Raw genomic sequence first — 25,257 nt, forward strand, 5'->3', positions numbered from 1 at the left:
AAAATGCTATCCTTTTTCCACTGGACGGTTTTTGCTCCTTTGTAAAAGATCAAGTGACCATAGGAGTGTGGGTTCATTTCTGGGTCTTCAATTCTATTCCACTGATCTTCCTGCCTGTCTCTGTACCAATACCATGCAGTTTTGTGTGTGTGTGTGTGTTTTGTTTTTTGCTTTTTGGTTTTTTGGCTTTTTATCACTATTGCTCTGTAGTACAGCTTGAGGTCAGGGATAGTGACTCCACTAGAAGTTTTTTTATTGTTGAGAATAATAGTTTTTGCTATCCTGAGTTTTTTGTTATTGTAAATGAATTTGCAAATTGCTCTTTCTATCTCTGTGAATTATTGAGTGTGAATTATGGTGGGGATTGCATTGAAGGTCATTGCAAGATGACCATTTTTACTATATTAATCCTGCCAATCCATGAGCACAGATCTTTCCATCTTCTGAGATCATCAATTTCTTTCTTCAGAAACTTGAAGTTCTTGTCATACAGATCTTTCACTTGCTTGGTTAGATTCACACCAAGGTACTTTATATTATTTGTGACTATTGTGAAAGGTGTCATTTCCCTAATATCTTTCTCAGCCTGTTTGTCCTTCGAGTAGAAGAGGGCTACTGATTTGTTTGAATTAATTTTATATCCAGCCACTTAGTTGAAGTTGTTTTTCAGCTGTAGAACTTTTCTGGTGGAAGTTTAGGGGTTACTTAAGTATACTATCATATCATCTGCAAATAGTAATAATTTGACTTCATCACTTCTTATGTTTATCCCTTTGACTTCTTTTTGTTGTCTAATTGCTCTGGCTAGGACTTCCAGTACTATACTGAATAGGTAGGGAGAGAGTGGGCAACCTTGTCTAGTCCATGATTTTAGTGGGATTGCTTCAATTTTCTCTTCCATCAGTTGGCTACTGGCTTACTGTATATTCCTTTTACTATTTTTAGGAATGGGCCTTGAATTCCTGATCTTTCCAGGACTTTTACCATGAAGGGGTGTTGAATTTTGTCAAATGCTTTCTCAGCATTTAGTAAAATGATCATGTGGTTTTTTTTTCTTTGAGTTTGTTTATATAGTAGACTACGTTGATGAATTTCTGAATATCGAACCATTCATGCATTTCTGGGATAAAGCCTACTTGATCATGATGGATGATTGTTTTAATGTGTTTTGGATTCTATTTGTGAGAATTTTATTGAGTATTTTTGCATTGATACTCATAAGGGATATTAGGTGAAGTTCTCTTTCTTTGTTGTGTCTTTGTGTGGTTTAGGTATGAGTGTAATTGTGGCTTCATAGAACTAATTGGGTAGTGTTTCTTCTGTTCTTATTTTTTGAATAGTTTATAGAGAACAGGTATTAGGTCTTCCTTGAAAAAATGATAGAACTCTGCATTGAAACCATCTGGTCCTGGTCTTTTGTGGTGGGGAGATTTTTAATGACTGCTGCTATTTCTTTAAAGGTTATGTGATGGTTTAGTTAGCTTATCTGCTCCTGATTTAACTTCTGTACCTGGTATCTGTCTAGAAAATTCTCCATTTCATCCAGATTTTCCAGTGTTTTTTTTTTTTAATATGGGCTTTTGAAGTAGGATCTGATGATTTTTTGAATTTCCTCATTTTCTGTTGTTATGTCTCCCTTTTCAGTTCTGATTTTATTAATTTGGATACTGTCTTTGTGCCCTCTGGTTACTCTGGCTAAGGGTTTATCTATCTTGCTGATTTTCTCAAAGAAGCAGCTCCTGGCTTTTGTATACTTCTTTTTGTTTCTACTTGGTTGATTTCAGCCCTGAGTTTGATTATGTCTTGCCTCTTGGGTATATTTGCTTCTTTTTGTTCTAGAGCTTTCAGATGTGCTGTCAAGCTGCTAGTGTATGCTCTCTCCAGTTTCTTTTTGGAGGCCCTCGGAGCTATGAGTTTTCCTCTTAGCACTGCTTTCATTGTGTCCCATAAGTTTAGGTATGTTGTGCCTTCATTTTCATTAAATTCTAAAAAGTCTTTAATTTCTTTACTTCTTCCTTGACAAGGTTATCATTGAATAGAGCGTTGTTCAGTTTCTATGTCTATGTGGGTTTTTCAGGTTTATTATTATTATTATTATTATTATTATTATTATTATTGAAGATCAGACTTAGTCCATGGTGATCTGATAGGATGCAAAGGATTCTTTCAATCTTTTTGTATCTGTTCAGGCATGTTTTGCTTCCAATTATACGATCTGTTTTGAAGAGATATTATGAGATGCTGAGAAAAAAGGTATATTCTTTTGTTTTAGGATGAAATGTTCTACAGATATCTGTTAAATCCATTTGGTTCATAATTTCTTTTAGCTCCACTGTGTCTCTGTTTAGTTTTTGTTTCAATGATCTGTCCATTGCTGAGAGTAGGGTGTTGAAGTTTCAATCAGAAAACTGTTGGTTAACTCTATATCTTTTTGTGATACTATTGCACCCATAATTATTTTGCTATGACAGTTTGCTGTATAATTTTAATTTAAATTTAACTGGCCATTTTATGTTTTTACTGGCAAACTTTTATTAGATTTTTTTGATATACACACATAGAAAATTTTATTTTCCAATACTGGGTATTGAACTTAAGCTCTTGCATGGTCTAAGCAAACACTCTACTACTGACCTATATTCCCAAACCTCTTTTTGCCTTTTCTTTTGAGATTTGGCTTCCCTAAGTTGAAACTTGCTCTGTAGGTCAATCAGAACTGTGACCTCCCATAGCTTCTCAAGTGGCTTGGATCACAGGCCATGACAGATAAGTATCTTGAATCTGAGAATGGTTTGTGTCGGATCCTAGGTGATTCTCAAGCGTAATATGATGACATTATGAAAGTTCCCTTTAAGGAAAGTACAGTCTATCTTTTAGTGAAGTGGACACAATGTTATTAAAGAGTCCTTTGGAAAGGATACCAGACTAGTGTTGACAACTGAGAAACTAACCTAAGTTGGGGTCATTAGTATTAAATACAGAGTGCTGAATAAGAATTTAACATAGAGAAAGAAGATATAAACACCACTATGGTATCACATAAGGAATGATTTGCTGTTATTCTTTTTCCTTGCAGTATTATTTAGCTTTCAAAATAAGATGGAAAAATCTACTACAGTGGAATTTAGGAAATGGATAGAAGTGGAGAAAGACCAATGAAAGTTATTCACTGATTCAAAAAATACTTGTCTGATAATCCTGAACTAGGCCTAAATCAAGACACTTGCAGTAGATAAGAAAACAAAAGCATTAGAGACTGAGAAATATCCCTAGTGATGGGGTGAGATGGATCTCTGGGAAGCAACCAGGATGTTAAAACAATAGAAATTGATTATTTACAGGCCTTGATGTGATACAAAGAGCCAGCAAAGCTGATGGAAGTGGATGGATGAGTCACATCTTTGCTGATGGGGAATGCATGCCCACATGCTGTGCATGAAAGGAGTGAAAACAATCTTCTGTTTCGGATCTATTCAGTTCCATGTATCTATGGAGCTTCTAAGGAGAAAAATTGAGGAGGACAGTTTTTAGAAACATAAGACATTGAAGAACGATGCAGTATAGAAGATTTTCATGTTTATGATCCAGGGTTTATTAGAGCTTATTGTTGGAATAAGAGGTGAGAGTGAGATCACTCAGGGAGTATTTAGGGTCAAGAAAAGCTGCCAGAGAGAGCCGGGATGGGAAATCTACATTTAAGTCACCTGGTTCATTTGGCAAGTGATCAGTACAGTAAAAACAACAAAGAAAACTAATAAGAATTTCAGAAAAAGCAGAAAAACAAGACCAAACAAAACCAGAAGCAGGTCCTTTCAAAGATGTAAAGTTTCAACTTCTCAAAAGCTGAGGACAGATCTCGTGATATGAGAGCAACAATAGAATACCCCATCTGTGGCTATGTTTGGTTTGAATCTGACATGTCCCCACAGGCTCATGTTTTGAATAGTTACCCCTCAGCCGGGACTGTTATTATAATTTGGGGAAACTGGAAATGTTGTCAAGCAAGACCCAGGTGAAGAAAGCAAGTCACCAAGGACATGTTCTTCAGGACATCTTATCACTAGCAGTGCCATGGCTCTCCTCCCTCCCCCTCCCCCTTCCCCTCCCCCTCCCCCTCTCCTTCTCTCCTTCTCTCCTTCTCTCCCTCTCCCTCTCCATCTCCACTCTGATGCTAGCTGAGCTTCTCAGCCACATATGACCTGCCACAATGGGTACAATCCTATACAGCAATGAACCAAAAAAATCTGTCCTCCCTTCAGGTGATAAAGACAGGTTTTGGTGTTGTCAAGAATGATAAACATACCAAGAGATGATTGTGTTGACGGCCAGGAAACACAATATTAAATTACCAGCATCTGCTGAGGGACTTCTTGTGGCTTCATCTTCCTGTGGCTAAAGCTAAGAGAGTGAGATAGGAAGAAGGAACTTGAGATGGAAGGGGAGAAGGAAAGAGGAGCAGGGGAAGGAATTCCAGCCCATTTCTACAACAAGGGCATTAATCCATTCATGAATTATGAGCCAGGCCCCTCATGACATATTCACCTCTCCAGTCTTTCATCTTCTAGCACTGTCACATCAGACACACATTTTCATATGACCATCAGGAGACACACTGAAATCATTGCACAAAGTGGACTGTGCTTACAGAAGATGAGCTGAATTGCATTACAGAAGAATGAAGTGAACTGCACCTGTGGAAGGTGAGGTGAAGTGAACCATGCTTATGGAAGATGAGGTGAACAGCATAACGGGTGAATTGAACTGCACATACAGAGCATGAGATAATGGCATGTACCAAAGATAAGGGGAACTCTGTAACAGTAGATAGGTGAACCGCTTCTTCTAAAGTGGTAGACAGCGTGCAGAAGATGAGGTAAGTCACACCACAGAGGATAAAGTACACCATATCTACCAGTGGCACCACTTAAAAATAATGGAATTTATAAATATCAGGACAGGTCAGAGTGTTTATTTAACTCTATTGCTTGGATCCCACATACAGTGAGAAAGCTTCTTTAAAAGATTGGGACAAAGCAAAAGGAGCTTGGGAGACATTATAAATTATATTAGTCAATTTCAGTTTTTGAGAAATTTAGAAGCAACGGAGCTTAGCTGATTCTGGTTTTTCTTTTAGTGTTCAATTAGGCATGAGGCACCTCACCTGGCTTGCACTAACTGCAGTCAAAGATTCAACTCTTTGTACACATCATATATTCAAACACATATACAAGCATGCACACACACACATGCAAACAAATAATCTCATACATACATGCATGCATATGCATAAATACATAAATAATCTCATACGTACATGCATGCACATGTACACACATACACATACTTCCCTACACACTCACATTGTTTTCATATGTTTTTATTTTCCCCTTGATTGTAAGGAGCACGGTGGATGGACCGAAGGGAATACACATTTAAAATCATTGTATGGATCTAATCAGAAACTACTCTGAAGAGTCATGAGCTAAAAATCATGGCTGCCAGTTGTAGGGGTGACTGGAAAGAGGAAGGGTCAAGGAGATAGGGCTACTTTAAAAGAAGCATGCCGTTATGGGGGTAAATTTTTTAGGTATGTTTTGGGCTCCTTCTCTGTCTCTATCTAGATTTCTGGCTCCTATGAAGTAAGTGTATGCTGCTCCATTGTGTGTTCTCCACTGTGATGTTTCTCCTCATCATAGGCTTTAAAGCAATGGAAACAGCCAATTATGCAATGACATAAACCCCTGGAAACCTTTCAGCTCTTTTAAGTTATTTTGCCTGAGTATTTTGTCACAGTGCTGAGATACTGACTAAAATACATGTACACAGTGACAAATGACTCCACTAAAATGTCTATCAATCTAACTGCTGTCTAACAGCAATAGATTATGTTAGAATATTTACTGGTATAACAAAATAAAATGATGTATGAATTTTATGTCTTTGACTAGTGATGGATTTAAATTTTGCTTTGAGTGTCAGGAGGCTTCATTTCTTTATTTGCTTTGTTGGGATTTTAACACATTTTTTTCATCATTTTTCTATTGCTGGGTTTGCAATTTCCTTATTGATTTGTAAAAGCTATTATTGTATTAAAAATATCAATTCTCTGTCCATTACAGGTGCTCCAAATGTTTTTACTGGTTTCCCATTTTCCTGTAACTTTTTTTGATTATTATTTGTACTGTTTTATGCAACATATCCTTCTTTTCTTTATGATTTTGATGTTTTATTTTAAATTACATGAAAGTCCAGGCTTATAGTTACAGAAATATTGACCAAAATTTTTCTCTAGTTCTTTTATCTCATTTGCCTAACAAGCCTTAGGTTCATTGATTCCCAGCTTTGCCAGGGACAAAGTTGACTGACAGACACAGACTGGAGATATTATTTAACCTGATCATTAGCAACTGATTAAAACAAAAAATATTGTAGTAATGATGCTTCTACATGTCTTTGTCATAATTTTGGATTTAACAAATCAAAAGAAACACATTCAATGGGATTTTCAATTAATTGCCAAAATGTATTGCCCAGGATTAAAGATTTTTCCAAAGGCCATTTGAACATTTTTATTATCAAGTCTATGGAGCAGTAATTGTAATCAGTATTTCTCCATGCATTTGACTTTCTCAAAGGATTTCAGCTTCCTTGATGGTCCACAACACTAATACTTGGTACCGCTCTGATGGAGAAGCCAGAAAGCAGCCTTCTATGAGCCAGAACTCCTCTACTATGTATGTGACAAGAATTAACTCCAATGTGAGAAGACAAGAATGAACATCTGTTGCTTTGGTTTGCTCACCATTACCAACACTCTCCCCACCACAGCGATGATTTTTCCAGTAATGTCTCTCCTCAATGTCTTACAGTTCTGTGGAAACAATGAGAGATGAGTCACTTTTCAGTGTGTGGGGGGGAGGGGGGAGGGACATGAAGTAGATTTATTACTGGAATGTCCAATGAGATGTTTCTTTATGTTTCTCCCATGAGTCTTTATGATTATGTAATCCCAAACAGATAAACTGTCTCTAAAATTTGAAACATTGGCTCTTAGGGAAGAAAAAGGGAGGGGGTGTTACTTAGCCCTTTGGTCAATACACTAGTGCAGTTGGAATCTGTGAATCTAGGTCTTTGTTTCCTCTGTACAAGCAATTGAGGTCAACATGCAAAGGAGCAGAGAGAGGAGGACTTGAGAGGAAAATCTAGCCAAGCCAGCACTCAGAACTAAACTCTCAACCAGTTACTAATGAATTGGGGTCTCTCCTTTAAAATCTAGTTTGAGTTGTTGTTATGGTTTTGTTACTTTCCACTGAGATAATGTGAATTAATGCCTTGCTTTAGTCACAACACTGCAGATGCTGAATTGATATTCGTAGAGACTGATAGCTAGATTTTAAAGTTGATATTAATCTGGAGACAGGTTTAGAATGCAAATGGATACAGTGAGAAAATTTTTCCTAATAAAAGGGCCCTGAAAATTATTTTGAGATTTGTTATTGACTGATTGTATGGCTTTCTTCTGAAAGCACACACTGTTTAAAAAATAAATAAATAAAAGTACTACTGGAGGGTTGCTTGAAGACATTGGTGAACAATCATAGATGGTTCTTCCCTTGTCCCCTTACAGAAACAGTGACTATTTAAGTTGCATACAATAAAGGAGAGGTGTTGTTATAAGGACTAATTAGATGGCTTTAAGTGGCTAAAATTCTGTAGAGAATTCAACCATGAAAACGTAGATGGTGTTATTGCCCATATTTAATGAGTGCTTAGAGGTAGGTTGGTATTGCTGTTGACTTTATAGTTGGCTCACTATTGCAATGCCATCTAAGGCACATAAAACAAATATATCTCTTCATTATGTTGTTCATTTTTTTATTTTGTAATAATTTGCATTGTCCAAACAATAGATATTGAAAATCTAAGTACACTGGTGCCACTACTTAAACATAAGTGTTAGGTGTTGTTACTTTCAAAAGAAAAATACCCTGCCATGTTATTTCTCCTTGACATATTAGGATGCTTACTTTGCTTTTCAAAAAGTGTGTAACACATTAGGTAATTAAATGACTTTTGTTCTTTCTGTGTGTCTCTCTGTCTCTGTGTCTCTGTGCTCTGTCTCTCTTGGTCTCTGTCTCTCTGTCTCTGTCTCTCTCTCACACACACACAGACACACACACATACACTGTATAGTTATTTTCAATTTTATTCTTTTTTGGTTTTATGCCCTTTTTAATCATCATAAACCTACTTTCTTTTCTTAAAATATATCTTTTATTATAGAACTCCACTTCAAAATGTAAACTTGTAGGAAAGAAGATGACTTTGACATCTGATTTTATTTTTCCTAGATTTTCAAGTGAAATAACAATGATTGCAGTAAAAATTCACATTCAGCTACTCAACAGGACACGAGAGACAAAAGTGAAAGAAGGGAACACAATAAGACACACAATTGTATAAACAATTAGTATGGGTATGATTTACTGTCCTAGACAATTTGGGCTGGTGAGATGGCTCTATGGATAAAGAGCGCTAACTGCCAAGCTTGATGACCTGAGTTGAGTTAGAGCCTAGGACTATCAGAGTAGAAGAAGAGAACTCATTTTGTCAAGTTATTCCCTGACCTCCATGTGCATTCTGTGACATGTGCATCCCCAAGCCTATATAAGTAAATAAAATGAAAGTTTTCTGAAGAATGTTTGAGGCATATAATATAAAACTTTTAGTAGAACTGCCTTAGAATTTCTATTGCTGTGATAAAACACCATGACCAAAAGCAAATTGGGGATGAAAAGGTTTATTTCAGCTTACAAATGAAATGTTCATCATCCTCAGAAGTCACAGAATGAAGCTAGAGGCAGGAACTGGAGCAGAGGCCATGGAGGAATGCTTCTTACTGGCTTTTTCCTCATAGCATGGTTACCCTGATTATACATCCCAGGACCATCTGCTCTAGGATGATATTATTCAAATGCACTGGTTCCTCCTATATCATTAATCAAGCCTCAAGTGAGGCTTGCTCACAAGTCAATCTCCTGAGGGTATTTTCTCAATTGGTGCTCCCTCTTCTAAAAGACTCTAGTTGGTGTCAAGTTGACACAAATCTAGCTAGCATAAACTGATTCATATAAATAGTTTTCATATGTTTGTATTTTCAAGTAAACACTACGAAGAAGAGAATAGATAGACTATTTGTGACACATCCGGACTTGGCTCACATTTCCTTCAAGGTTGCTGCTGCCCTGGTGGTAAGTTTGATTCTGGTGTTTACCATCATAGGTTGATGTTTGTATTTTCTCTACTGTTCTATAAATGAAGCCACCAAGAGTAAGCATATTTGGTGGGTTTTGGCTACTCACATTTATTCTTTTTTTTTTTCTGGGATATGCACCATTGTGGAGACAGGCTGTATTCTTTTTCCTCATAAGCATGAAGCATAGTACTCATATGTGAGCATTTGGAGATAGGAGCCTCAGATGAGAGAGAACATGTGGCATTTGTCTTTCTGAGTCTGTTTTACCTCAAACAATATGATTGTTTCTAGTTCCACTCACTTACCTGAAAATTTCATTATTTAATTTTTTATTTATGGATGAATACTTTTCTATAGTGTATACTTACCATATTTTCAGTATCCATTTGTTGGTTAGGGACATTTTGGTTTCTTACATTGCCTAGTTAATTGTGAATAGGAGAGCAATGCACATGGATGAGCAGGTATCTGTGCAGTAGAGTGTTAAGTTGTTTGAGTATATGCCAACGAATGGTACAGTTGAATAATGAGGCAGATTTATTTTTAACTTTTTGAGGAGTCTCCATGATTGGTTTTTTGAGAGGCTGGTCCAATTTGCAATCTCACCAACATGCACTTGCTGATGCTTTCATTGTCATTGTTGATCTTTAGCATTCTGGTTAGAGTAAGATTAAGTCTTGAAGTTGTTTTGATCTCAATTTCCCTATCTGCCTGGGATAATCAATATAATCTGCAATGACTGCAGAAACCAGGAAAGTAAAAGAAGGCCACTGGAGAATGGGAAACAGAGGGGAATATCATGGTACAAGTGATCTGAAGAGGGAAGCATTAGGGAGTAGAGAGATCAATAAAGAAGTAGGAGGAAGGAAGGTAAAATATCATTAAAGATATTTGATATTTGATAAAGATGTTTGATATTTGAAAAACTCATAAGGGATCATATTGTCACCTGCCTAAAAGTACCTGTAATGTATGTAAGTTGGTCTATAATTATATATAAATAGTTTAAATGAAATTTCCCCATCTTGGCTGATAATGCAATCTACCCCCCGCCCCCGCCACAAGAGTCGTAGACTATCTAACAAAACCCTCAACACCAGGCATGAGAAGCCCTCTTCTGCATGGATGGCCAGGATTGTTTGAGATCCCCAAAGCATTATAGGCTATTTCCTATTTCCTTGGTTGCTCCTCCTCCAAGGAAGTTAAATTGCTATTGCTGAGGAGGTACTTAAGACACAGGTCCCAGATGCCTCTGAAACTGGATCTGACCACAAAGCCTCCTCCAACAGGACTACCTTTCATGATACCAGAAGACAGCATTTAAGCTTACAAAGGAGGGACGAAAACAATAACCCACCTAGCTATAATGCCTATAAACCACACCAAGGACTTAAAGGTACCATAGTGGCACTCAAACTTTGACAGTAACCAACAGCTCTCTGGACTCAAGACCTGCTTAGTGAGAGGGAAATCATGCATGTCACTGGAAACAGTCAAGAACCTAGCCATAGTGAAGTCATGGATCTTTGAGGAGAAATACAACTGCCACCTTACTAAACTAGCATCATCACTAAATATTTGTATTTATGTCCACAGATAAGCATATTTCTTACCTCCTCATTAATGACTCTTCTCTTTGCAAGACACAGAGACCATTACAGAAAACCATAACAAATCAAAATGCAGAGATGTGGAGCCCAGTCCTAAATGATACACTTATAGTCTTTTACCCAAGGTTGAGGTATAATTGCAAAAGAGGGGTAGAAAGATTTTAAAAGTCAGACAAATTTGCTGTAAGATTGTATCTCAGAAGGTGCATCCATGATATCTCAGAAGCATGTTTGCCTAAATGTGACCCAAATGAGCATGGTATGATAACATGGATGGGAGAAGATTCAGGAGGCCTCCATCTTAGAAGACAAACAACTCTAGGTAGCTGAAAAGTTCAGAGAGAGGTATAAACAGTCTTCCCCAGAGAAGAGCATATCAACTGATTATTCCCAAAAACATATATACATACAGGTAACATTATACTGACTGTGTATGTTTTCTTTATGAATGAACAAATCTATACATATGTATATATAAATACATATAGAGAAAATATATTCATATACATATAAACAGGACATTATTTGGGAAGAGAGCAAGGAAGTAACATAAGAAGGTTTGGAGGTAGGGTAGGGACAAGTGAAATGATGTAATATAATTTCAAAAATTAAAATTATTATTTAAAAAAGATGTAGCAGCAATGCTGCAGATTTTTTACAATGGCTTCAAAATAAACACATTTGTAGAGAAATAAAACAAATTAGAGATTTCTGGGACAATGCTTCTGTCCTGAGAGGTAGTAAAAGTATTCTAAAACTAAAGTGTGGTGCTGGCGATGTGACTCAGTAATTTTAGTAACTATCAGAGCATAGCACATGTTAAGTTGGATGATATAATAACATGCAAATAGTGTCTCGCTAAAGCTGTTGAAATTACAATTTATTTCTGCCTTCTATAGTAGATAGGCATTTGGATTGGTTCCAGTTTTGTGCTAATCCATGTAGAGGCACAGTAAGATTTTATAGTGTCTTTTGTTGAACATATGCGTGCATTTAGGCTGAAGTAGAATTGTATGCCCCATACTTATTACTTTTAAAAGTATTTCTTGAAGTTTAGTAATTGTTTATCATTTGCTTTCTAATGAGAGAGAGCAAGAACTGGCATGTGCTTGTGTAGGTAGTGAGGTGAGGAGGATATGGATGGAGTAGAAACTATAATCAGAATATATTGTATGAAGAAAATCCATTTCAATAAATAATTTTTAAAAGCTCACATATACACAAATAAGAGCAAGCTTATAAAAAGTTATATCTTTTGTTACATTATTAACCTCTAAAGAAGTGCATGGAACCCAGGAGAAGTATACTTGCCACCTAGAACTGAAATGTGTTATCACCTTGTCCTTTGGCATCCTTTGTATTTAAATAAATGAAACATGGGCATTTCAGCTTCTGTCTAGTCTTTCACAGCGTCATTCAGTGTTCATTCTCAGAAGCACCTATTCTCATGAAATTGTTGTGATGGTTTGATGAGTTCTTAGAAATGTGTGAAATCTCTTTCTGGGAGACAAGTTTTCTTTTTTTCCTTCTTTGAGCATGAGATTCCCAAGCAAATGCAAATTTTGTTGGGACCCATTGTTTCAATAGTCTGATAAGTTAAGAGACTCAAGTGTTTCTCTAGTATATCTCTGTTTATGCCAGGCTTGTTACAATTCTCCATGTTCTGTTTCCACATCTCAGACCTGAGGTAGAACATGTCTGAAACAAACAGAATACACAGAATACAAACAGGGAGCAAGGTTAGAACATGTTTAGTTAGAGCCATGTTCTTATACAGCCATGAATAAGAACAATTTTATAACTTTTGGAAAGGCTAGAACCAAAAGCTCCATCTTGTTGATTTGAGATATGATACTGTCAGGAAACCTAGGATGGCCTTAAACCTACATCCTCCCGTTTCAGCTTCCAAGTGCTTGGATCACAGGAACATGCTGCCATGCCCAATGTCACTTTATTTCATTCATGACTACTTTGGCTGTTCCCAAAGGTGCAATGTAAGTAAAATAGTAGAATAATTTTGAAAATGAAGTAAATGTGTACAGACTTATAAATATCTACTACCTATCAATCTTTTAAAGAGATAACTTATACACAGAGCCAACAACAATTAGTATTACACAGGTAGATCTGAGTTGTTTAAAATACCTATATGCTTTGTGTAACTTTTGTCTGTCAGAGAATATCATCTATTTTATCTATCATCTATCTATCTATCTATCTATCTATCTATCTATCATCTATCTACCTATCTATCTACCTATCTAATCTGTGTGTATCCATGTGTATGTGTGTGTGTATGTGTGTATGTGTGTGTGTGTGTGCGCGCATGTGTGTATCCCATAAAAGGCTGTCAGTATCTTTGGACAATTTAAAATCAAAATAACTTAACTGTTGGACTTTTCTGTATTTAACTGTCTCTAAAATATACTATAATAAGGTTCAAAAGAATGCAGGAGAAAAAATAAGTCTTCATCCAAATACTAAAGCTACAGTTTGAGAATGAGAAAAATTTATCCATTTCTACAGTGTTAGTGTTCTAACATAAAAATACCAAGCTAAAATCCAATTCCTGTGTCTAATCAAGAAACTATTTTAAAAAAATTGTATTGCTCTTTGTGACAAACTTAACATTTTGATAAGAATTTTTATATGTTTTCCACTGTTTGGGTTTCAAAATTTTGACTATTTTAGGAAACAGGTTGACAAATCAAAGATTGTTTAATGATTGATTTATGTCTTTTAAATGACTGTTTTGTAAGTAAACATTATAAATTTGTATTAGTACATTTGATACAGAACATACCCGTGACTAGAAAAGTTGCAGCTTTATATCTAAACTATATTACACTAAATTTACAGATGTTAAAACCATGGAATGTTCACCTACAAAATAAGCAACAGGTGCTCTTACCCAACACAAGGTCTTCTCAGCAGCCAGGGGTGGGCTAAACAGAGACAGTAATGAGCTGCAAACAGCCAGAGCCAGACTGAGCAATGGGCACAGTGGGTCAAGCCAGCCCTGCTTGCTTCTTCTAGGCCATAGGTCAAGTTAAATAGCCTGTGCTAGCTCTACTGAGGATGAGAAATAAACATAAGAAAGTACCATGGCAGCATCTGGACGAGAAAGGGAGTCAACTCATGGAGATTGGGGGCTGTGGAGGGCTCCTTTCCACACAGCTTCTTTTGTTTTGTTTTTTGTTTGTTTGTTTGTTTGTTTTGTTGTTGTTGTTGTTGTTGAAGGAACAAGTGGTACAAATGTTGGAATTATTTTATGGACCTTGCTTAATTTTTCATTTGATGTGGTTAGCTACTGGATCCTTAAAACAACTTTACTTCCATAAAATTCAGGAACTGTTCCACACTCTCTACAAACATGTGGGCCTTTGGAGACTCTAATCCTCTCTACAAATGAAGTAGCTTCACGGTTCCTCCCATCCTTTGTATAAACATATGGGCCATCAGGGTCTCTCACACCCTCTCTGCAAATGTTTCATTACATGTATGGCATAAGAATGAGTTCTTGGATTTAAAGTGGCATCAAAATTTGTCATTATTGACAATCTTGGTAATGAAAATCCAGATCTATCTATCTATTTATCTATCTATCTATCCATCTATCTATCTCTCTATCTATCTATGATACGGATAGATATAGATTATGTAGCTATAGATATATGCATACTTATTCTGACAATATGGATTTACTGTTGGATATATGATATATATTTGTGCATGTCTGATGTCTGTAATAACTTTGTTATTACACTGTTCTCTAACTTTGTAAGAGATTTAAATTTTGATTGTCAGTGATATGAAGACTCATTATGCCAAATTAAAGGTTCTAGACTATATTGTTTTCTTTTTTAGTTTTAAATGCATACACTACATCACTCAGTATTTAATGTGATCACACTTAAATGTGTTCTTTTAACATCTTTTAGTTACTTTAATTTATCATTAGAAAGTGTTCATAACTTAAATGAATTTTAAATCTGCATTTCTAAGTAACAAAACCAAAACATTTCTAATTTATCTTTGGGCTTTGATTATACCATTAGAGAAAGCCCTAAAATTAGGGCCATGGTATAGGTAAATTGAGAACATTGCAGTTTGTTTCATCAAAATGAACTTCATAGAAATTGTTTTCATTGGGTTTTCACCAGTCACACGAGACTAACATAAGACACAGAAATGAGTTTTGGCTTACTACAGCAAATATAAATCTTCTGAAATAGCTGTCCTGAAAATTTCAGGCAAATGCTCTGTCAGCATCTGTCAGGGGTAGGGGTGTCAGAAGGAGGCTCATACTGAATGTCAGTTGGTCGTAAAGTTTAACAGCCTTCTCACACCACTCCAGTTTGTAAAGACACTATTACCTACTCCTTGTCCCTCACTGCCTACTTCTCTAGAACAAAGACTTGTTGATCTTTATGCCAATATTACCTTCTAGTTTCTATTTACAGTTCTTATTAGGTCCTTTGTTTGCATTCACAAGTGAATAAAACAACATCTCTTCATTATTTTTATCATGAATAAGCTCTTTCTAACAGGCATTAACACTGTATCTATGAAAAAAGTCTCATGAGAAGTAAGAAAATCTCTGCCTTAATGAAGCTAGTCTTATGTTTTTGTGTGCAGCAATATAGAATATAGTGTTCATACTTGTTTTCTATAAACTATAATCTCCCCAAGAAAGTTCTCTTAAATATTCATAATGAGAATAAAAGTCTTAGTAATGAAATTAGAAAATATTATGCTTGAGTGAACTTTATAAGTGTATTCTCAATGTGCTCTTTCTCTACAGTACACTGAGATCAGCATGTTCAGTTATTTTCTAGGTTAATACACGATAAAGTGTTCCATCAAAGAAATGACTACTTCATAATTAAGTCCCCCATTGACCACAGGGGGAGTAGGATTCATTTTTGTGAAAATTATTGACATGGATATTGTGTTATAATATCATGCATATATAAAATGTACATCAATGTAAGTTCTTAGTCTTTGAACACTGTACAATCAATATTCTATTACCACAATGCTGGGGTTGCTGCATCGTAGCTAAATTAGAATGTCAGGTATGGAAATGTGTCTATTAGACATTCAAATAAAGGGGATGATACAAGAATCCTAATTATTTTTCTTAACAAGTATTTATCTTTCCCCCCAGTTCTTTTAGAAAGAGCTCTCAATTTAAATGTCATTAAGATATTTAGAAATATCTAAAGAAACTTGCTATTTTGTATTATTATAAATGGAATTCTGTGACAAAAATCCTTATCACAGTAGAAGTATTCATGACATTTGAATAAAGCTTATAGTTAATATCCAATGCATACTAATTGTCAGCTTGTCGTAAATGTAAACCTTTTAAAGTATAGAGACCGGTTACTTTAATAAATGTAAATGAAATATAGAAATGTTGAGGGAGATATTTAAAACAGCAGCACCCAATCTTGTTACGGAGCTACCACGTTCCTGACTAGGCTAGGCTTGAGGCCAGGAGCAGCAGCAGTGGCACTGCTCGGCTTAGGCTACCCACTCAGGCATCCAGAGACACCAGCCCTGCCACCCACGACACCAGCATTGGAGATGGCTCTGCCAATTTTCACGCTGCCTCCATAAGGCTGGGCTGAGCCTAGACCATCCTGCCATCCATGCAGTACCAAGTAAGAATTAGACTCTAATGCTTAATGGTTAACCAAAGGCTTTAAAAGTTTGGCAATGCTCAAATTAACAGACGCCCAAACAATTGGAGATGTTTCCCAATTAACTAACCTAGATATAAGTTGTTACCCAGGATTGCTCTCAGTCCAAGCATGGTTCTCCATCCTTCTACATCTCTTTCTCCCTCAATCCTCCTCTTTCTTCTCTTCCTCTCTTTACTCCTCCTCTTCCTCTCCTTAATCTTCCCACCTTAGCTCTTCTCAACTGCAGGGAAATTTTCCCACTACACAGAAATGTTATGGAAAGCTATGAGCAAGTCTATACATCTATAAATGAAATTATCTATAATTGTTTCTATTGAAATTTATTGGGATAATGAGAAAACAGCTTAGACACATGATCACAATATTTAGCACATTCTACACCAGCCTCAAAAGGTCATTGAACATCAGCAGAACTGCTACATAGTTGTCTATCATTGTAATATTTCTATTAAAATAAAACACAAATTACTAATGACAAAAGCAATACTCTAGTGACATGCATGTGTTCACTTTAATTACTTCACAAGGGATACATTTGTATATGCTTTTTCTTAATACCTTTTCTGGTGGCTCTCAAGCATGTTTTGCAATTTAGCCTATAGTTTATAAGACTTAAAATTTTTATTTCATGGTCGTAGAATAACCTTAGGAATTGTCATTTTTGTGACTTTGCTTCTGAATTGCAGGTGTGAAGAAGAGCAATAATAACAAACAGCATATGTAACTTCCCAACTGTAAACTTGCAGTTTTCTTTTCTTTTCAATATCAAACAGAATGGTTTTATTGAAACTTAAGTATGGCAGACTGGCTAAAGAAATAGTCAAAGGATTAGAAACAGTTTTCCAAACTTGTTTCCTGGTTAGAATCATCTTACACCAACACTGGTACTTAGAGACACCCTCACCTGGCTAGTCTTCTACACAGTTACTTGACAATGTGACTGGCTGTTTTTGAACTGCGTTTCCCAGGGTTAATAACTAAACAGTATTTTTCTTTTATTTCTTTGTGGCTGCAAAAAGTAGAGATCTAAGTTTTCTCCACTGGATGACAAAATGACAACTCTATGGCAGTCCTTGTGACTTATCTCAAGAAGAGCAAGTTGGAGGTGGAGGCGTTATAGAGGCATCAACAGCATCACAGAATTCCTGGGTCAGTCTCTGTCTTTCACTCAGACTGGCTATTCTTTACATCATTTTCTTTTTACTATCTGATCTTCCCCTAAATTGTGTTTTGTTATATATGCAGTCATCTCAATTTCTGTACTTGATGTAGCTAACACACAGGTGAGCAAAGAGTAACCTCCCATGACCCCAGTATTTAGGTGAGAAGAGTTATGACAGAGGAATCAAAGACTAAAAGGAGAATACCACTGGGATGTGAGGAGAAATAAAAGAAGTGAGACCTGTATAGCAGAGACCTTACAATGTCTAGGGCTTTATGTAAACTGCAGTTATAGAGATGCAAAGAGAAATGAGCACATTTATGCACAGTTGAGTACACAGCTAACTATAAAATGAGAGTTCTGTGTCTACTAAACTTAGACTTCCCAGAGAGGACCATTTATCATGTGAAACAAAGTGTCAAGTATTCACCTATTCTATGAAAACCCATATGAACCTTGAATGGTCTGCATACAATATTAAATCTCGATGGACATACTCTTTTACTTTCAATTAGTAAGTTGATTTGTCTGCTCAATAATTGGTTCTCTGTTTTCCATTTAAATATCTAGAGCATGGACACCTTTTCTGGAAGCTTTCCAAAAAATGTATTGTCTTATTCTTCATTCTAAAGTGCCCAGGGCATCAATTAACTATCAATTAGTTCTTTAATAGTCTTCTGAGAACTCAGTGACTGTGTATATCATGTTAATATAACAAAACACTTTATTATGATGACATGATAGATGGTCTTAACATGAAGGGCTGTCCTGTCTCAAAAAGTCAAAATAATTTATGTTTTCATCTAAGAATAAAATAAACATATTTTTAAAGAATAAGCAAGGAAAGGCTTCATATATGAGAAGGTAAGATGAACCAAGTAAATGGTGAAATTGAGCCTAAAGCGGATGTCAGAGAACAGAGCCACAATAATTACTTAGGAATATAAAACAATGTTTTTGCATTTTTGACAGGATTTAAAAATTTCACTGTATTAACAACAGTGTTAAGATCTCTATATCAGGAGGTTGCTCTGGAAATGTGACGTTATGGAGCCTGGCCTATCAATAATTTGATTAATTATTCAATTGTGATCTCCCTTAATAAGCAAGCATCAGATGCATTCATAGAACTATTAAATAGGTCACATATGAATATTTACAGTTATATTTTGTAACAAAAATAATCAAAATGCTTAGTTTAGCACCTTTTCAATTGTTTTCCTTCTGAGCAAGACTCTCCTAAGCCAACGTTTTCTCCCTTCAGCTGCATTGGCTGAATACAAGAGTATCAGTTTAAATAGAGCAAGGTGGACTGAAAGGGGGAGAAAAGCTAGACTCACCGCAGTGTACAAATTCTCATATTAAAATATTTATGGCTAGGGAGACTTTAGTGGTGGCTCAGCAGGTGTTGTTTATGCAAGGATCAGGTCATATGTTTGTGGGGCTGTAGTGCCCACGTGTGGATGTGGGTCGAGCTGAGTTGTATATCCTGCATGTCTGCCAAGGTTCAGGGAGGCAGAAGCGCCGGAATTTGACTGAATTCACTCCAATTGGCGCCAGAAGGAAGTCAGGCTATGAGAAGTTGCAGAACTCTGCTCCGGGTATGGGGAGATCTCAATCTGAGACCTGCAGGGGCAGAGTTCTTGGATGGGGACCCCTGGACAAGAAGCCATGTGGGGATCAACTGGTCTCAAACTCCTGGGCTCCCAGGTGTCATTGGGAGCCGAGGATGAATTGAGACTGGGGGCATATGGGTTGGATCAGCCCACAGCCGAGAGGGACCAGAGGGAGATCTCTGGCAGCACCCCAAGAGTAGAGACTCTTGGTCACTGCAATTCGCATGGCTGGCTTGACTAGCTTTTTTGAATTGGCAGGGCTCCGTAACTGGAACGTAGAGATATCCTCCATGGGAGATTAGGCAGCTCAGTAGTAGAAGGCTCCCTCTATGGTTCTCCATGGGGGGGGGGGGGGGGCAAAGACACGAGGAAGTCTATGATTTTAAAACATTTGTTGTCATGGAAGAACGTGGACGTAGCTGTACCTGATACCCTGATGTGGGGAAAATTTACAGGTCACAGCGGTGGTGTCCCAGAGGCTTTCCACGCTGTGGCGGGTCCCACATGCAGGAGGAACATCTATGGTTCCAGCGGCCTGGAGGCTTTGGTGGCAGCAGGCCCCAATGACACAAGGAAGTCCTTGGTTCCAGAAAGGTATATTTTCATGGCAGATGGTGGATGGATCTAGGCGCGCCCCCGTAAAACTCAGGCCAGTCCCAAGTTAAATAGGGAGAGAGAAAAGGAGAGGATTGGGGGAGGATGGAGGGGAGGATCTGGGGAGGCATGCTTGATTTGCTCTGCCCTCTGGCCTTCATTAGTATGTAAATCCCAAGGCCCTGAGGCCTCTAGTCATACCCTCTACCTGTTTACTTTGGGAGGGGCTGTAAATCTTTGGGGACTAGACTGCTTTTCAAGACCCTGGATTCTGGGGGCACGCCAAACTCCTGCTGGTTCTCACACAGAGTCTCAGGGTTCTAGGCACCTGCCCAACCATGAACCAGAATATCCTTACACAGTCCCACACCCCCAGGGCAGGCCTGAGGTTAAATACTGTTCGTAGGAGGAGGGTCTGGGAAGGAAATTTTAATTGGCTATGCCCTCTGGCCTTTAGATATCTCATTAATATGGAGATCTCTTGATGCACTGCGGCCTGTGGAGGGACTGGTAGGGGCATTGCCCTATGTGACTGAAAGGAGTGGATCAATGGAGGTCTTCAGCCGCGTGTCAGGAGTCTGGGGTCTGAGAGCTTAGCGAAATGCATGCTATCCCTTGCAGGGATACCTATTGGGTCTCCAACCATCTCTAGCTAGTGCTCCACCAGAAACCAAGCTATCCTTTCATGGTCCCACATGTGTTCAGATCCCTAACATCCATATAAAATGCTGGGTATAATGGCAGATCTAAAATCTCAGAGCTGGGAAGCTTGCTAGCCAGCCAGTCTTGTTCAATTTGTGAGTTTCAGACTCAGTGCCAAATCCTGTAGAATCTACATCACAAAACAAAGGGGACACAGCTGATGTCACTCTCGAGCCCCACATTTTCACACACCCTCATTCACCCACAAATGAACATTCATGTCCCTGCCTCTACACATTCATTTTGAATATGAGCCAGGCATCATTGACTTCTAACACCAATTGTCTATCTACACGGGAAAGGTATCCTGAACTTCTTAAACAAAAAGAAAACAATAAAACCCACTGGCAGTTAGGATCTATTATTCTAAGTGACCTACGTCTCATTGTCTAAAATACATAGCCTCTCATGTGTGGCAAAGTAGAAACCTATTCTCAGTATGACTCAAAGTGCACTTGTAGGGCTGAAATAAAATCAAGTAGGTATGCTTCCTCTCCTGAGCCAGCCCTTGCGATCATGAAAGCTGATTTGCTATAAACTTATATCAGACTATTGAGTGGGAACAAAGGTTGTGTTAGAGTTCTTCTTTATGACAAATCACTTGGGAGATTTGCTCTGTGAGAAAACTTAACTATTTTTTTCCATTAAAAAAAAAATTCTTTCTAACACTCTAGCTCCAGGGAGTGAACTTTACTAAGGAGTGAGAGATATGTGACATCATCTAGAATGTCTTGCAGGTTCCAGGGATGAATGTGAAGCCACACAGCAAAAATCACCCTTTCCCTCCCACTAAAAAATGTAAAGATTCTCATTTAACATTCAGGGGCAATGAATGACATCCCATATAAAATCCTTTACCCATCTACCTCATTCTTCTTCCTCTCTCTGACAATAGGGTGGGGTTTTTTATTTTTATTTTTCCTTCATTCTTTAGGAATGTCAATTGATACTAGTCAGGCAATATGGCACCTAAAAGACCCTAGGTAGAAATGTACATTTTTCCAATTTATTGGAATGGTGAATTAAAACAAGTGTTTCTATCCCCAAAATCTTGATCTTTACACATCTAAAAATAGAGATAACTGTGCTTGTTTCAGAAGTCCCTTTTGTGAGGAATAAGAGAGATAGCATTATATAAGATACATTGTAAACTGTGAGTTCCATGTAATTATTATGGGACTTGGCAAACAAGAGGTCGGTAAGCAGAAGTGCTATTTAATTATGGTGGGGCTAGACTGAAAAGACTGGTGTGCACTTGAGCTTTTTTAGGTGGCCACACTAAGAAACCATATACAACGTTTGACATTGACCTGCATGCTTAAAACAACTCCAGAGATCTGCTGAAATATAATTCCAAATACTGTGGAATCTACTATCAAAATAAAAACACCCCTTTCAAAATGAATATTAAACTTTGGGTAAAGATTAAATTGTCTGAAAAGTGCAGACCCAATCCCCTGAATTCTTTGAAAATCGTCTTTCTTTGAATTATCTTCTTCCAGTCCCCCACCTGCTCCCTGCCTCCAGCACATGCCAGCTGACCCTGTGCTAGATACTCTGCTTAGAAAGGAGGGTGAGAGAAATTGGATAATCACCACATCACTTCGGTCTCCCAAAGCTACTCTTTGACCTCTTTTTTCCCTGAATTGTCTGCTCACCACTTTCTTTTTCACAGCTTGCCTCTTTATTGAATCAATGATTCTTAACCTTCATTAACCAATTCATCTTTCTTCTGCAGTGAAGTAATCAGTGGTGATTCCAGCATTTAGAGGTCCCTTTTAAAAATCAAACATTTATTTTTATTTTATGTGCATAAGCATTTTGCCTACATTAATGTCTCTGCATCATGTACATGACTGACTTCTGCTGTGGTCAAAAGAAGGCATTGGATCCCTTGCAACTGGAGTTACTGAAAATTATATGAAGCCTATGTGGGTTTTGAAAATGGAACCTGGGTCCTCTGGAAGAGTAGCCAGTGCTCTTAACTGCTGAGACATTTCTCCATCCTTCGAGGTCTCACCTTACTTAATGGTAAAATGTCTTATACTGTACTCACCCATTTACTATTTTGAGTGATTGCTAGTGGTTTAATTTAGTTTGCTCCCTTCCTCCCTTCCTTCCTCCTTCCCTTCCTTTCTTCCTTCCCTTCCTTTCTTCCTTCCCTTCCTTTTCTTCCTTCCCTTCCTTCCCTTCCTTTTCTTCCATTTTTCCTTCCTTCCTTCCTTCCTTCCTTCCTTCCTTCCTTCCTTCCTTCCCTCCCCTCCCATTCCTCTGTCGCTCCCTCCATCCCTTTCTTCCCCCTCCCTCCTCCCTTCCTCCTTTCCTATCATACATTCATCGTGCAGATAAACAATGAAACATAATTATATGTCCTATATCAAGCCATGAAGTAGGCACACAAAACTATACTTGTATATCTTACCTTTTAATTTGTATTCTCGTCAATTAGAATATTCCTCAATAAATTACAGATTGTCTCATCTCCAAATTATTGAATTTATAAGTGAGACAAGTGGTATTTTCTTCAACTACGCCTACTCAGCTTCTATCTCATGCCATATTTTGGTGGCATCAGAGTTCCAGAGAGTTCAACTAGAGAAAATCAAGGATATAGGTATACCGACAATTTTGAAATTTTGGTTTCTTTTAAATCACAGAAATATTATAAAAACATGTCTTCATTTGAATCCCAGATGTAGGGATGTGGTGATGCTTTGGACTGTCAGCAGCAACTGACTATGATGATTTGCCTCATGCTATAGCAGAAGTTTGTTTTTGCCATATGCAGATAGTTTCCGTGATTGTGGGATGTCTGGAATTCTGGGAACTTTTCGGTATGTGAATGTTAGAGCCTCGATACATCAGTTTGTGAATGCTCATTCAAGGGGGTTGGGTGAGGTTTGTTAGCAGTCATGGTCAAAGAACAAACAAAAGAAGGAAGAAATTAGGTTCAGGGTCTCTCTGTCTCTGTCTCTGTCTCTGTCTCTTTCTCTTATACCTAGTGATAGAGTTGAAAGAATTTGGGGTAATGGGTGAGAAATAGAAGTACACACAAGTACTAAAAGACTGGCTACTGCTGGATGAGAAGGAAATTGCCACAGGTCACTGCTATCACTTGGGAATAGACTAAGCAGGTGAACTAGTCTTTGCCCCTCACTTGCCCAGTCATTAGTCCCTATAGTGGAATGTGGACTGCCACAGTTTGTTTCGGCTACAGGACTCTATAAAACCAGAAGATTCCTTGGCTGCTGTCTCATCATGTCAGAGTTTAGCAGCTCATTACACATTTCATCACTTAATAAAGACTAGATGCTCTTATGATGCCAGGAGACCCTGTCTGCCTCTGCAGACAGATACCATGTGCAGTTTCTCCGGCATTTCATTAGAACACAGTGGATGGTACTCCTCTCTTGTTTCCTATCCCCCCCCTCACTGTCCATATCTGTTTATAACCAACATAACTGAAACCATATGTTTAGAGGTACAATTTGAATTTTTCTACTGTATGTATTTAATCAGGAAACTATCACATAGCCAAGACAATGAACATAACCCATGAACCTTTCTTGTGTCCTTTGTATTCCTCACGTATTCTTTTCTCTGTCTCCATGAAGCACTCTCATTTCTACCAGCTTGCAAAGCAGACATGAAAACCTTTGTCTGGGAAACACTATCTGCTCATCTTTAATGTTTTATTATTTGACTTGACCCCTCCTTGCTCAGAGTGGGAATCCTCCTCTTTAGCTGAGAGAGGCATAGAGAAGGAAGCCCTGTGCGTTGTGCTTTGTATTGTATTTCTCTGGGGGCATTTATGAATCATGCTGTATACCTTTGTGAATGGCTAAGGGTAGGAAGGAATAGGAATGGGCAAAATATTGATACTAGTATTGTTTTTTTCTCCAAAGTGCAGCCAGGAAACATATTGTATTTTACCTCACCTCAGAAACAGTATATAACTGGTAAACAATGCAATGTTCAGGGGTCATCCCAGAGACCTGACATACATAAGAACTGTATGGGTGGCATTGTACCAAATAGATCTTACAATGCAAAAGCTAAGGGTAATTTGAAGAAAGAGATCAACAGCGGTTTAGAATGTAAGACCTATTGTGTTGGAGTTTAAGAAGCTAGAGGAATTCATTTTACCTTTAGGAAGATGATCAACTGCTGTTAAACAGTTGCGTTGAACAAGATGAATGCTTAGACATCCCTCCATAAAAGAAAAGATCTTGTCATCCTAACCATCAGTGGCAATTTAAAATATATGATTCCTAAAATTGCTGGCAGTTTTGTTTTGTTAATATGCAGAGTAGACAAAGCATATGTGCATTTTAATGTTGGCTGTAAAGAAATATGTGCATCAAATTTGTGATTAAATACAGTAGTGAAGTATATACTGTTTGGGAGGACAGGGCAATGAATGGCCTTTCTCAAGCACCTAAACCAGTATTATCTACAGTTGGACTCTATCTACCAGACCTCCTGGCCCCCAGCCATGGCTACCTCCTCTCCTCTCTCCTCTCCTGTCCTCTCCTGTCCTCTCCTGTCCTCTCCTGTCCTCTCCTGTCCTGTCCTGTCCTCTCCTCTCCTCTCCTCTCCTCTCCTC

The sequence above is a fragment of the Grammomys surdaster genome, unplaced genomic scaffold, assembly GCF_004785775.1.
Source record: "Grammomys surdaster isolate TR1022 unplaced genomic scaffold, NIH_TR_1.0 215, whole genome shotgun sequence".
Lineage (NCBI taxonomy): Eukaryota > Metazoa > Chordata > Mammalia > Rodentia > Muridae > Grammomys > Grammomys surdaster.